Raw genomic sequence first — 15977 nt, 5'->3', positions numbered from 1 at the left:
CTGGGAGATAGCAGAGAACAAAGCAGGTGTGGAAAGAGGTGAAATTCAAATGGGCAACTTTCAACCCACTATCTACACAGTCTGATGGATCACTAGGGGTTCTCTCTCAGTGAACCTGGCCAGGCTTTCCAGATGAAGGGCAAGTGACTGTGAATTTCCCAATATGGTATCCCAATATGGTTACTACTGAGAAGATAATGACTCCACAAAACTGAGGGGCCACACTCAGTACACCTCAAATTACTAATTATTAATTACAAATTAGTAATTACTGCAACCAATTAGTAACTTTTAATCAAGATTTTCTGTTGAGTTTTCCAATTGGTTTATATCACTCTTCCCCCTACTTTGCCAGTAAGTCCAGTATGAAATGCTAGCCATCTTGCCACCATTTTCCCATTGTCCACATTTTGCTAATCCTTTGCCTTCATACACTATTAGTTATAAGTTTTATTTGTTTAATGCTCTCTGTTTAATTTTGTGTATGCAGTCTTAATTTTGTCCTCTCAGACTACCATTTTGTAAAAGCATGAACAATTCAGACTAACAGCTATTAATTACTGACAGTTAATTTGATTTCCTTTTTTTCTGTTTTTGTTTTATTGCATTGACTCTTGTTACAGATGAAGGAGAGAAACCTCAGAGAATCTGGACCCATGATCTGTTCATCCAAGTGTGATGTCCACTACAGCTCTATTGCAGAAGGGTGCCAGTATCTGACAAGAAAGTCTCATAAGGCACAGAATCTCACAATGGCAGGAGTCTTGGGGTCAATCAGGTCTAATTGTCACATTTTGAAGTTGAGAAAATAGATCTGTTGAGATTACATGACATGTCTTCTGAGGCTGGGACAAAATTCCTGATTCCCATTTCATGTGCTCTTTCTGCTTTTTCCGTGCTATCACACTAATTTTCATAATCTTTATGAAGCAACAGATTTTCCCCTTTCTAGTAAGAGTAGACTTTTAACCAAAAAGAAAAAAAAATGCCCTGTGAAACCTCCCTCTGTGCTTTCGGGCAAGGAGGCTCTTTTCATATCGTTTAGAGAAAGGAGGTCACATTCAGGTTGCTCTTTTGTGACAAGGATTTAGGAATCCTTCCTCGGTGAGAACCAGGCCCTCAGTGGAGTCATTGGTAGCCTGCTACACTGTGGCTGATGGATATCAGTTTCCATTTACATATCTCTGCTCTCTGGTATCATCCATTTGGAGATATGCCTCCATGAAGTTGGCTGAGGGAGGGAAAGACATTCCTCAGCCCAGCTCACTGACTAAATAGCCATTATATTCTCCAGACCAAGATGTTCTTGTTTCTCTGAGCTTTTTCTCAGGTTGCTACCCTCACCCGGTCTGGAGGCACTGACTGCCCATTGGCTTTGCCCCTTGAGCATGACCCGTAGCAAGTTTAGACTTTTGTTAGCGGCCTACCGACTTCCTGGCACAGAGAAAATGAAATCTTCCTGAATGGTGAGTAGGGAAAGCTCGGCACCTGCTCTGCCTTGCTATTCTCCTCTCCAGCACCCTGGGGATAACTGCCCTGCAGAACAGGAGCCCGTTTGTGCTTGATGCCAACTGGAGAACCCTGATTAGAATAACGCCCAGTGGGTTTCTGCTTTCTCTTCTCCTTTCCCTAGCCTTTCCCACCCTTACACAAACCAGGGGATGGCTGTTGCTAAGGGCCTAAATAACTAGACGTGAGTGCTTTTAATTGTTATTTTTACAATTAAATTAACGGCTTTTAATTGTTATTTCAAAGACCGGGAGCCAGCATCCATGGGAAAGGAAATTCAAGACACTGAGAAGGCTATTATAGCCTACTGAACTTAATGGGCAAGAAGGCTTTTATTCAAAGGATGAATGAACAAAGGATGAATGAAAAGTATGGACAAATTTATATTCAAGATGGAACATTCTCTATTTAGTTAATATTAGCCAATCAGGTGATGGGTGAATGTGCTCAGGAACCCAGGCAAAGTGAAGGGGTTAGAAGGCAGGTGGAGACCGTTTTAGATAGGGTTTAAAGTTGGGACTAGGCAGGGCTTCAATTCTTTTGCTATCTTTAATTTTGCTTCTTAACACAGACAGAAGGACTGCTTCACCTCTTGTCTACCTCTCCCTTTTCTTTCCCTTCCATTCCTCTTCCATTCTCTTCTTTCTTCTGAAGCTTAAGTGGACTCTGAATTGAAGGATGGAAAACAACCATTTCAGTTCTCATGTTTAGCTCAATGATGGTAGTTCCTGAACAAAACCTCTACTCACTGATGAGAAAGGATCCACCACTTTGGATACACAGTACATGTTGGCTGGAATTGGTTTTTACCCCCGAATTCCAATGACAAAGACTTTATGAATCCTAACCAAAGAGGTAAAAGCATATTAGATGGAATGTTATGTTGTTCTGTCTATAGTTTCTGTTTCTCCACTTTTGTTGTTGTGTTGTTGTTGTTGAAAAGGAAAAACTCTATCCCTTAAAACACAATTTGATGGGGTCTGGTTAGAATAGAATGGAATGGAGAAATGCAAGATTTATGATGTTTGGAGATATTGCAGGACCCAGGGGCTTTAAAAGCACTCTAAGTTTCCCTATCCTTATGAGGAAGAGAGGGAAAGGGAGAGAGGGAGAGAGGGAGAGAGGGAGAGAGGGAGAGAGGGAAAGAGGGAAAGAGAATCTCATTGATCCTTTGAAAGACTACTACTCAATAAGGGAGAAGTCCTGCTCAGTGTGGACCCGTTCAAGTCAACATAAGTGATGATTTATGCTGTGAACATGTAGGAGAGGCTGGAATCCCACACAGTCCTACTGGTAGACTTGGGAGGTTTGTGCCCACAGTGACTGTGGAGGTAGTTACAAGCTGAGGCTGTGGGAGGAGTAATGGTGATGACACGTATAAGTCACTAAACTTCATCTTCTGAAATGAGCCTGGGGTGTTGCAGTACAGGAAGCTGTGAATTAGTTAAGTGGATTTTCCCTCCTGGGATCTTTGGAGAAGAGGAAAACATTGGTATGTGCCCTCAGTAGATCCTCCAACTTGTGGAGCACTGATATTTGATTCAAGAGAGAGAAAAAAATGTGTATATATATGCACATACATACAATACTGATGTGTGTGTAGTACATATATATACGTGTGTGTATGTATATATACATATGTATATACACATACATCCATATGTCTTCTTGTGTGTATAAATATATTTGGTAAAATTTATTAATAAAATTGATGCAATCATCCTTTGTCCCACTTCCCCCATCCATATGTACAATTAATAAGGGCACAATTTTCTGGTTTGTAAAACAATTGCTTTCCTTTACAAAATGATTCTTTATAAGGTTGTAAATGAATAAACTAGTGAGTTGCCATAGTTTCCTTAAAATAAGATTTGCTATAGTATTAATAATAATAATAATTTATAAGCTTTGTCTCTTGGATAGGGTGCTGAGCTAAGAGTGCTATATGAAATATCTCATTTAAATCTTCCAATCACCCTAAAAGGTAAGGTACTGTCACTACCTCCTGCTTTTCAGATACTGAGGTTTAGAAAGTGAACAGCTTGCCCAGTGATAAAAGGGGCCACTGGGATTGGATCCTAGATAGTCTAACCACAGAGTCCGTAGTCACCTCCTCCCAGTGGCATATTTTGGAGTACCATAGCTCTTATGTAAAGCAACACATCTACACAAATAGTTTGGGAACAAGCAATGCACACAACTAAGGTGTGACCAGAGATAAAATATTGACTCTTGGTTTGGATCCAGATGTCGTTCATTTTGGCCAATGTTTTCCTTTCCATCATTAAGGATTTTTCCTTTTAATCTGGAAAATCTGATATCAAATAAATTTGCTGAATTTTTGCTGTGCAACCATGTGGCAAATGCTACTTCTGGGCATGGAAAGGCAGACAAAGTATTAAAAGATAGAATGTAGAGAAACTGCCAATCTAGATTGTTCTCTGTATCAGAAAGTACGGTTCCTTTGATACAGAATGGACTACACAGGGGCCAAAGCATTTGACTATTGGGCAAGAAGCTGTGTTGATTTTGAGGCAATGAATCACTCTTCATGCACAGATTTTATGCAAATAAAGGCAATTCTGGCATTTCATGATGTTGAGCAGAGGTAATCCAATTACACCCAAGTGCTTGGAAAATCCATTGGATCCCTGTCCCCTCTCACATACTCTCCCTGTACACACATCTCTTATAGAAACAGCCATACATGAGTGATGGAGTTGGAGAAATGACCTATAGTTATTCAGTTAATAAAATACAGAATTGCTTTCCTAGAAACACCAGTGAGACAAAGGAGGACGGAGAGAGAAATCCTGGTCTTACCAGAGGGATGAATGGGTGTGAGAAAATGCAAGGGAGATTTCTTGTATAAACATAACTTCGGTTAAAGATCACTGCAGCCTAGCCAGGCTAAAACATGGACAAGATGAACGTGCCAGGCTGGACAACCAGGGTGCTATCTATCAGGGGAAGTGAGGAGTGGGTAGGAGAGGGGTCGATGGCCTGTGTTTATCTACGAGCTGAAGTTTTGATCTCAAGGCTGGGAAAGCCATGGCCAGAAATAAATGTTTAGGGCATGACATTCTTTCCATGTTAGGACATTGCATTCTTGCTATTTGGTGGCAAATGACTGAACAGTGAGCTTGGTCCCATTTATGATCTAATTCCATAGAAATGAAACCCTGGGCATTTGATCCAGAGCATTCCAGGAAAGAGTTAAGGCTGAATATCGCTGCCTCACTTTTTTCTTCCTTTTTGGTGAATGACAGGCTGGGGCACTGGACTGGCTACCTCCCAGAGGCGCTTTCTCTCTCTTTCTGTGGGTTTTGTTTTCTGTCTTCTTTGGCAGAGAACAGCTCTCTTGCCCTTCCTCTTCCCCTTGGCATGAAAGCACTCCTATTGAACATATATGTATGTGTATATATATATATATATATATATATATATATATATATACCTTCTATCTGAGGACCACATATAGAGGGTAAAAGAAATGGAAAATCATTCCCACCTTGAAAAAGCTGACAGTGAGTGAGTGTGGGGTGTGTGTGGGTGTGCATGTTCCGAGTAGGAGTGTCTGAGAGGGGTCCGCCCAGGAGAACTTGCTGCAATAACTCTCTAACCGACTGAACAAAGCTTCCAATAATACATGGTGACATTTACACAAATATTTGTGGTTATGCTTTCCATTTCTTCTTATAGGAAACAAGTAAGATTTTTAAATGCTTTGGTGATGTGATCAGTAGACAGTAGTGGGAAAGAATTTCCCTGAAATTTGACTTGCAATCAAAATAAGGAAGGAAGATCTGAAAGAACTGAGAATATTTCAGCTAATCAGGATATGGCACTTTCCGACATCTGGATGTCCAAACAAGTGTTTTGAATTCAACACTATTAACATGTGTCACTTTAATGAATATTTTCCTTTGGAGTCGATTGGGTGGTTACATTTTTGGCAATGATCTCGTGGTCTGTTGCCTACATTACCTGACCCACAGTCCATTTTCCTTGTATTGGCTGTGGGAAAGAAAAAAAAGTGGAAAATATCTCAGAACCTGGAAAACAGTACTGAGAATGTGACTCATCTTTTAATTGAACCACTTCAAATAGAAGCTCTCTAAGGATTGTCTTCTCAATGTCTGTGACATCATGTGTAACAAAAGAAGTAAGTTCTCTTTGTATCAAAAAAAAAATAGGAAACATTCCACAGAATGGGATGGGACTTTTTTTTTTTTTTTTAAGCCTGAAATAGAGGATTAGGTCTCTGTGCACTCATCCTTTTGACTTCTAACAAAACCGACTAGAGATAAGCAACTTCTTTGGATCAAAAAGTATTTTTAAGGGGTGCTTAGGTGGCTTAGCTGGGTGAGGGTCCGACTCTTGATTTCAGCTCAGGTCATGGTCTCATGGTTCATGGGACTGAGCCCCACACTGGGCTCTGTGCTGACAGCGTGGAGCCTGCCTGGGATTCTTTCTCCCCTTATCTCTCTCTCTGCCCCTCCCTTGCTCTTTCCCTCTCTCTCAAATAAATAAATAAACATTAAAAAAAAGTGTTTTTTAGAGGTCAATATGAGATATCTTAATTGATCATTTTAAAAGTCCCACACAAGAATAGAATCTCATGCCCTGAAAAGTCTTTTTAAGACTCTGCTCTTTGCAGACTTTTTAAACACATGACATTTTCTGTAAGGGAGAGTTCTTGACTAACTCAGAGGGCCTTTATGAGGAGCAGAAGGTGAAGGAGAAGGGCAGCCCTAGGCTGGATGCTGTGTGTGTGCGTGTGTGTGTGTGTGTGTGTGTGTGAGAGAGAGAGAGAGAGAGAGAGAGAGATGCATATGTGTGTGCATGTGTATGTGTGAGTGTGTTTCCCAGTAGGCACTAGGCAATTTGAGACAGTTATCAGAATGCTTAAAAGCATAGGTTTTGGAATCACAGACCGAGGGTTCTATCCAGATGCCATAATTCTCTAGCTATACAACCTCCAGCAGGTTGCTCGACCCTCGGGGCCTGAGCTCCTTCATCTGTGAATGGAGACACCAGTAGCACCCATCTCACAGGCTGCTGTGAGGTAGGCGTGGAAAGTGATTTGCACAGTGCCTGCTGCAAAAAGGTCTCAACAGAAAACTCAGACACCATTTACTGGATATCTCTCCCCTTCCTAGCTCCTGGAGGAATTTTGTTTTTTGTTTTTACATAAAGTGGGTGTTCCATCTGGGTTGTGGATGCTCTGACTCATAGCAGCGTGTGGGTTCTTGTTTCAGAGAAGCTGTCCACTCGGTCTGTCGGGAGAGGCAAGGCCACCCACCCCTGTCCTCTGTGCACCACTTCCCCTCTGAAGGTCCCACGTGTACATGGTGCACAGCTCTGCGACTCTGACGCTGGAGTTGTAGGCGGGGAGAGGGGGATTCCACCTCCCTGCACACTATCCAGTCCAGGGCGCACAGAGTCTTTCTCCACAGATGGGAGGGAAGGAAGCCGAGCCTACAGAAAGCAATGGACTGCACGTCCAGCGGATGGTTTTGTTTCAGACTGATTTTGAATTCCATTGAGTAGCCGTATAAGTTCCCACATGTTGCACTGCAAATAAGAGAGAGACGGAGAAGGCACATTGCCTTTCCATTTGAGAGGCCATTACCATAATGGTTTGGCGAACTACGTTCTGGTGGGATATTCCCCCTGGCGCTCATGACAGTCACTTTCCAACTTACCTCCCCTCTTTCCACATTCTGTATTTCCTAAACTCTCTGTGTAGGGAAATATCGTACTGGAAAGCTGATTCATTAGTTACGGTTTCAGAGTTGTTTACTTATGCATTCAACAAATACTCACTGAGTATCCTCTAGGTGGTAAGCACTGTGCTAGATATTGGGAAAAGGAAGTCATTTAAAACACACTGTCCCTAATTTCGAAATGTACACAGTACAGATGAAGAGAAAGACAAGTAAGACGTTGATCCCAGCGTGATGTGGTAAGTGCGGTGATGGATGTGGTGGCACAGGACTTGTGGGATGGCAGGCAGCAAGAGGAGAGATTAAATAATGTCCAGGGTCACAAAGTTTGTAAAGGGGAGAGAAAGGATCCAAGCCCGATTTCTATGACCATGACACCTTTGTGCTTACTTACCTACTAAGATGTGTCTCTTCATTTGGTTGCCCATGTTACAGATGTTACTAGATAACTAAAAAATGATATTATACTTTGAGAGATGGCAACAATTCCACAGTCCTATTAATGAAGGCTATGTCAGTGAAAAAATTTTAAATTGTACATTATTTTTAAGAACCAAAATTTTATGGGTAACAATAGTGATATGAACCAGGCTGATAGACTGGTAAAGGCTAAATTGCAGATAGAAAACGTAACATGGACAGGAAGAATCATTTATGGGGTGTCTGAGTGTCTATATCAAATTGCATGTTCATGGGGCCGGCAGAAGCTTCTTCAGTCAGTTAGGGGTGCATTAGACTGCACAGAGCCAGACTACAGCGGTTTCCACAAGGTCCGACATGGTAGTTCAAGGTTGGTGTAGCCACCCACAGAAACCATTGGGAGCAATGGCTTTTTCTAGCTTCTTATCCCACCATTTTCCCCATGTACTTTTCATCCTCAGGGGTGCAAGACAACTCTTTCCACCTCTAGGCGTTGCATCTACCCTCAAAAGAGAAAAAGCAAGAAGGGGTGAGGGCAAAAGACGCCTGGCCAACAGAGTTAGACCCTTTTCATTAGAGCAATAACCCTATGACCTTACACTTCACCCTTATTATCCTGTGCTGGGTAGTATAACCACGTTGAGCTGCAAAGATTCTGGAAAGGTGCATGCTTCTATTAGGGTAAGCTGCTGCCCTACACAAAGTCTGGGCTCTGTCAGTAATGAGGGATGAAAGAACGCATACCAAGGAGGCAGCCAGCACCGTCGGCCTCATTCTCTGGAATAGGTTAACTATTTGCTTAAACTTGTTTAAGCTGTTCATTGTCTCACAAAATTCATGAAAATATATACAGGGCAAGACTATGATTCAATTTAGGCTTGTGTGGATCATCACACAGTCTAATCTGAGTCCGAGTTACAGAATTTGTTCAAGGGTAACAGGTACCTTTTCACCTTCCTTGTGTTGCTGTAGCCCCCAGAGCTTCTTTTGGAGAGAAAGAGCCAGTTTCCCAGCTCTGTTATGCTTTCAAGTGAAATATTGCTAGGCTTGTTATATTATCTGGTTTTCTTTTATTCCTCGTTTGTGCCATTAGTTATTTTCATTGGGTTGTAATAAAAGTTTTCATAAAATAGGCCTTGGATTTAGAATAAAAATTAACAGAAGAAGAACTGAATAAGAGTGTGAATACAGATTCAATAATGAATCACTCAACACATATTTATTGAGTGTTTTCCACGGCCAAGGTAATTACTTTATAACACAAACCTTTATTATTTCCCTCGGCACCTGTACCATGTGTGATGGTCAATAAACGTTGCTGACTGACAAAACTGTGTCTACCCGCAGGTTGAAATGGTCAGAGAAATAGTGTCATTTCGCTGATCCTCATCATCAACATCATCACCATTATAGTCCTGACTGGTGGAGAATGGCCGAATGTTAGTTTTAAAGTGCAGTGGTCACGAGCTGGGAGAGCAGGAGACAGAAGGAAGACTGGGACGGTCAGGAGTCCTGGAAAAGGGGAGTTGAAATGAGACTCTCACCACGAGGGCCCCGAGGAGAATCTTCCAGAACTTTCAAAGCTGCCACTTTTATTGCTGACTGCCTTGATGGGTTCCCTTGTAAAGTGGCAGGGCCTAGCTTCTGACAAAATGATGCACAGACCAGTTAATGTTTTGCATGCAGACCCGCACAAAAGGGCAGCTCTCTTTGTGATAGCCCCTTGGGGAACCACCCCTTGGCAGACGGAGGCACCTCACTGCAGACTCTGTGAATCCAGCCCAAATGGAGAGGCGTGCTTGGACTCAGTCAAGGAGAACGGAAATGTCAACACATTTTGAAAGAAGACATTGTAAGACAAATGTCAATTGATCCATTCATTCGTTTATTCATCCAACAAATATTTATTGAAGACCTGCCACTTGCCTGGTGTTGTGTTATATGCTGTGAATACAGCAGTGAACAAAAACCAAGTCCTTGCTCTCATAGAACTTCAACTCTGGTGAGAGGAGCCAGACCATTAGCAATAGATAAGTAGGCACACACACACACACATACACACACACACACACACACACACACACACACACTCACACACGTTAGATAGTGCTAAGTGCTCAAAAATAAGATCAATCAGGTAGCAGGACAGAGTGTTGAGGTAGTGGTGGGGGTGGGGTACTGTCTCAGGAGAGTCAGCGATGATCTGTCTCTGATAAGGGAGCATTTGAGCAGAGACCTGAAGAACTTGGAAAGAAGGGGAATGTGTGTTTCTCTGGGGAAAGCCAGTTCTGTAGAGGAAGATAAAATGACAGGAGGTGCTTGGCTTTTTGCAAAGTAGTGAGTGGAGAAGTTCCGGCAGGAAGACGAGGTGAAGCGGCCCCAAAAGTCTGCTGCCATAATCCAGCTGACGATGCGTAGGAAAACTTGGGAGAACCAAAAGAGATGTCACGCATAAGCTGAGCAAAGTTCTTATGGAACCATTTTATAAATGCCGGAACACAAAGAACAAGATTCAGCGTGTTACGAGGCAGAAGGTGGCAATGCACCGTAAGGCCTTGTGCCCCTCCATCCAATTTGTTGCAAATAGAAGGATTTCCTTCCTTTTTTATGGCTGAGTAATTTTCCATTATATATATCTATATCTACATATCTATATCTATATCTATATCTATATCTATATATCACAACTTCTTTATCCATTCATCTATTGATTGATACTTAGGTTGTTTCCAGGAGGCCCTATTAAGGATTTTGGTCTTTAACCTAAGAGCAATGGGAAACCACTGAAGTGTTTTAACCCAGAAGGTGACTCCATCAGATCTGTGTTTCAAAGATTCACTTTTAAAACAAAGGTCATAACAGAAAGATATGCCTGATGAAAAATCACCTAGAGAACTAAGAAATACACACTCATAAACACAAATAGTCCCCCATGTAGGGCAATATAAGTATATTTTTATCAGAAAAATGAGTTGTGTGGGTCTCTCAAGATAATCGTTGAGAGCAAGAGTGATCAAAACATAAAAATGTTCACTAAGGAACTGACCACAGACCAAATTAATCCATTCTCAGTTCTTTCAAAATAACCCTGGGCTTCCGCCTGTCATTTCTATTCCATGCCCGACCATCACCTGTTGTCTGTCTCCCTCGGCCTGTCCGTCGTTTACAATGCCACGTAATACAGAGTGACTTTGCAAATTTTGTGAAACCATGAGGGGTGTCAGACATTCAACGACTGTGATGCTCTGACGAGGAGGAGAGGAGCAGAGAAGAATGCTCTGACGAGCATGATGGACACTGATGGTGAACATCTGCCAGAGTTTGACCAGCCCAGTGATCACTGTGGCTGACTAACCAACTTTTTCCACTACAAATGATTAGTCTAAACCTATCACAGTAATCTATTCCTCTTACTACTTATTTATTTAAGAATGACTTGAGTTAGGGGCGCCTGGGTGGCGCAGTCGGTTAAGCGTCCGACTTCAGCCAGGTCACGATCTCGCGGTCCGTGAGTTCGAGCCCCGCGTCGGGCTCTGGGCTGATGGCTCGGAGCCTGGAGCCTGTTTCCGATTCTGTGTCTCCCTCTCTCTCTGCCCCTCCCCCGTTCATGCTGTGTCTCTCTCTGTCCCAAAAATAAATAAACCTTGGAAAAAAAAATTAAAAAAAAAAAAAAGAATGACTTGAGTTAAGTAAGATTTCAAGGATGGATACATGAGGGAGTATCTTTCTGAGATTTTTAAGTTTTGAAAATTTTGCTTCAATGCTTAGAGGCAAAAAAAATAGTGATATTAATTTAGACCCAGGACAGGTCAACTTATTCTTAGTTCAGTTAAAAATTGTAACATTAGTGGGTATCAATTACCCTAGATGTTTGCAATACTTTGATAACTATAGGTAACTATAGGTAACCATAAGTAAGTCATTCCTGATGTATCCATACAGTTAGGCACTTGCTAATTTTTAGGCAGTACACAGCATGAAAGAGCACAGAAACTAAGGAAAATACTATTGAAGTGTCAATTACAAGTTAAAGGTCAGAGATGAGAAGGCAAGGAAACATCACTTGAAAGACAGGGAAAAGTCTACAGATACACTGGGATATCACTTGCTAATCCTAAATCCAATGGAAATGGAAGGAAGGAAGAGAATAATGCAGAAAATCAGATTTCAGTATTAATAAGACACTTAGTTGAACATCATCATTGAGGATCTACCTCTGCCTTTGACTCTCACTCACTGATCTCCCATTTCTTTGAGCCATAATCTGTTCCATGATTCTTTTCTTTTAAATTTTTTTAATGTTTATTTTTGAGAGAGTGAGAGAGAGACAGAGCACGAGCGGGGGAGGGGCCGAGAGAGAGGGAGACACAGAATTCAAAGCACGTTCCAGGCTCCGTGCTGTCAGTATATGTGCTGCCAAAGCGAGCACGTCCAGGCTCCGTGCTGTCAGAACAGAGCCTGACGTGGGGCTCAAACCCACAGACTGTGAGATCAAGACCTGAGCCAAAGTCGGATGCTTAACCGACCGAGCCACCCGGGTGCCCCCCAACCCGGTACCCCTCCCTCCTTGATTCTTACAAGCCACGAAGCAGTTGTCCACAATGTCCACGTTGGCTTGTCTGTTCTGTCCATAGACTCTTAGAAGTGTACCTGCTAATGCAGCTTGAAGGATCCCTGTAAGTGTAACTCCCACTTTTTATCTTTTGCCCTAAACTCCCATCTTTCCTTCTCACCACACTTAAGCTATTTTGAAAATTCTTGTAACCAGCTAACTAAATATGTCGAATCAGAGACTCCTAATCTTAGCCAAGGTACTGCTCCTTTATCCTTGTCCCTAGAACTGATATTTTAGGCTAGTGGATTTTAACTCTGGCTGCACAGTGGCAATATTGGAAGAGCTTTTAAGAAGGTCCCAATGTCTTGTCAGCTTGGAGAGATTAGAATTTAATTGGTTGGAGTTGGACATTTGATGGTTCTCTTAACGCAGCCAGGGTTGAGGAAATGTAACCATGCCCTGGGTGTTGGCAACTTTTCCACTGAGTCTTTTCCCTTCATTTCTGTGCCGTTTCTTCCATTTTCTTGACCTTGCATCTAACTCACAACCGCATAACAAGAAGGGAGCCCTCTCACTCTCAGCACTACTAGGAAGTGGGGAGTAGTCTTGAGCCATAATTTCTGACATGGTATTATTCTTCCCAGAAGTCTGTATTTATTTCTGAATGTAGACTTTAAAGAAACAGAGTTAGGTTTCTAGACAACGGATCTCAATGTCCCCCTACTCACTGGTCTTCCCAGGGCCTTTCCCAGCCTCCCTGACAAAGGGATCTATGTTTTTATTCTCAAAAAAATCAGTGCTTTTTATCTTGTTTATTTCTTTTCCCCCTCTTGCCTCCAACCCATCGATTCTATTTTCCTTTCCTTAAAGTTAAGTCTGTACCCTCTGTTCACTTTCCATACTTGAGTTGCATTTTCCTTTGCTAACAGTATCTGGTTCAAGTCACTCTTTGGATAACTCTTCTCAGTAAAGACAGTTCAGTCTGTATTTACATGATTCTGCCTTTGTGCTTTTCAATTCTTTGTTTGTTTTTTTGGGGTTTTCTTGGCATTTCTATGACATTTTTTAACTTCTCAAAAGTTTTAACCACCTCTTATATCCAATGTGTTCTATATACAGAAGGCACTCTATGAATGCCTAATTGACAGTCACTTCTCTGCTGACCTCGTGTGACACCTCAATCCTTTCTGGCTGGGCCAAATCCAAAATGCAACTCTCTGATCTACCACACTGATTGGTGTGCCTAGTCCTCTGCCCAGACCCTGCGATTGGAATCCTTTAATGTGGAGATCACTATCTGTGGGCACAAGTATGGCTTGATGCATGAGCAAAAGTACTTCCCACGCTGAGCACGCAAGCCTTTGGTTTCCAGCCAGAGGCAATTATGTGTAGAATCTGGAACTGTTTGTGATTCTGTTTCGTGTCCTTTATGCTTTTCTCCAAGAGCCACCCCATTTCCAAGGATTAGCATCAGGCCAGCCGTTGGCTGCTACAGTTGTTTAGCAATCCACAGATCTTTTGCATTGTTTGAAGTGGTGTTTGAGTATGCATTTTCCTTGCTCACCTGAATTATAATTGGCTGATCTCTGCTAACCATATGTAACAGCCACATGGTTCTCTCTAGGACTATGAACTACACACTGGAGCGTGATATTGCGCACTAACTCAAATTGTTCAGTATTTGCTCCATGTCTGTATGTAACGCTGAGGGTGGAGAAAATTCTTTTATAGTTCTATCAAGTCTGGGACAGCTGGGGATCACTCAATCTTTGTGGCTTAGCTGATCGACTGGACCAATGAGAGATGGAATTATCAAGGTACAAGAAGGAGGCTCAGAGGTCCTCAAACTTAAACGTGCCTTAGAATCACCTTTATTTTGTTAAAGCACAGATTGCCCTTCTCCACCCTTAGTTTTTGACTCAGTAATTCTGGTACTGGCTGGAGAATTTGCATTTCTAACAAGTTCCCAGGGGCTGTTGCTGCTTCTGCTCTGAGGCTCACACTTTAGAAATCGCTGCCCAAGACTACCAGGAATCCAGCTTTTTCTTTGGGAGGTTGGCAGGCAGAGTGGGATCTTGTCTAGCTTCAAGCTTCTAAGCATAAATTCATACCTAGAGAGTGGTGGTCCAAGCTTCCATCCATGAGTCTGTGGGAATGAACAGGCTGTTTGGTCTGTTTCGTGAGCACTTTTATTAGTTCACCTCTGAGTCATGCTTAATATACTTGATTACAGTGTTAGGATAGAAACACCCAGCTCGGAGCTCTGGGAATGTTTCCAAATATGTCACTGCTGAAAAAGCACCAACCCAGGCAACTAGGCTGGGACTGTCCATGTAGCTGGAACTTTTACCTGTGAGTCTTGAATGTTTTTGCAGGATATGAAGGAGGGAAGAATATGATGTTGTAGGAAGACCAAAGGCTTTTGGAGTCAGTAGTTGTGGAATCAAATTAAATACTCTGTTTCCATTTTTTCTTCTTAAAACCAGTATACTAACACCTTACGGAGAAGATACAAGAATTAAACGTGTATGTGATCCCTCCTTTAGTGGGACACTCAGTACTCCTTGATGAATGGCGACTAGGTTCCTGTCTTCATAACCTCATATATACCCACTCTTCATATTCTGCCTGGTGCTTCCATGGGGTCTCTATGCTCTGGAAAGATATCTGGACCTGCACGTCTGTGAAAGCAGGGTGGCTGCACACTTCAGGTTTTGTTGGACCCACTTAAGAGTAGAAGACCAGTGATTTGAACAGTCAGGATAAAAATACTAACTGAGAGTCTCCATGGTTTATCAACTGCACCAACAGGACACTATCACTGCACAGAAGAGTTTTCTTTCCTTTGGCTGTCGACAAGGCCAATCTTGGGCAGGATTATAAAGTCCTCCAAATTTATCTTTGTTGCTCTTGACCTCCTCATTCTATGACTTCTTTCCCCTGGTGTCTATCCCTCTATAAAAACTTATTTTTTTAATGTTTACTTACTTATTGTTGAGAGAGAGAGAGAGAGAGAGAGAGAGGACAAGCAGAAAAGGGGCAGAAAGAGAGGGAGACATAGAATATGAAGCAGGTTCCAGGCTCCAAGCTGTCAGCACAGAGCCCAAGGGGGTGTTCAAACCCATGAACTGTGAGATCATGACCCAAGCCAAAGTTGGATGCTCATCTGACTGAGCCACTCAGGCACCTCTTTTTAAATCTTATTCTTTGAAAAAGAATTGGTGTCATCGATTCTTAAAGCATTCTGCTCCCCTCACCCCAACCTGGTGTGAGTGACTGGTTGTATTGGCACGTGGCATAGCCTGGACGTCTGCTGTGCTGCACATAGGCCAGGTAGGGAGCCACTGTCTTAGTCAAGGTGTGGCTGCACTCAGTTGCATTTTCACGTTAATCCTGGCCCCTCAATCAGTGGTAGAAAGTCTCTCTCCTTTACAGATGGGCCATCAGGCTTCAACAAGTTGGTTTGGAAGTGTCTTGGGTAGCTATCCGGTCCATATGTGGATAAGTTTGGTCTTAGACTCAAATTAATACTAAAACTGCTATTACTTTCTGTTGATATGTAGCAGCAGAAGAAGCAAAATGCACACACACACACACACACACACACACACACGACTTCTATTTGAAACCATTTTTTCTCATTATAGAAAGCTACAAGGTAATCCCTAGTCAGCCTCCTTTAATATGACATAGTGATATGTCATAAAAATGCTCTTAGAGCCCCGATTAGGTGAAATAATTCCTTTGTTTTTTACCATTTCAAC

This window comes from Acinonyx jubatus, chromosome E4, assembly GCF_027475565.1.
Source record: "Acinonyx jubatus isolate Ajub_Pintada_27869175 chromosome E4, VMU_Ajub_asm_v1.0, whole genome shotgun sequence".
Lineage (NCBI taxonomy): Eukaryota > Metazoa > Chordata > Mammalia > Carnivora > Felidae > Acinonyx > Acinonyx jubatus.
This window is presented reverse-complemented; position numbering follows the sequence as displayed.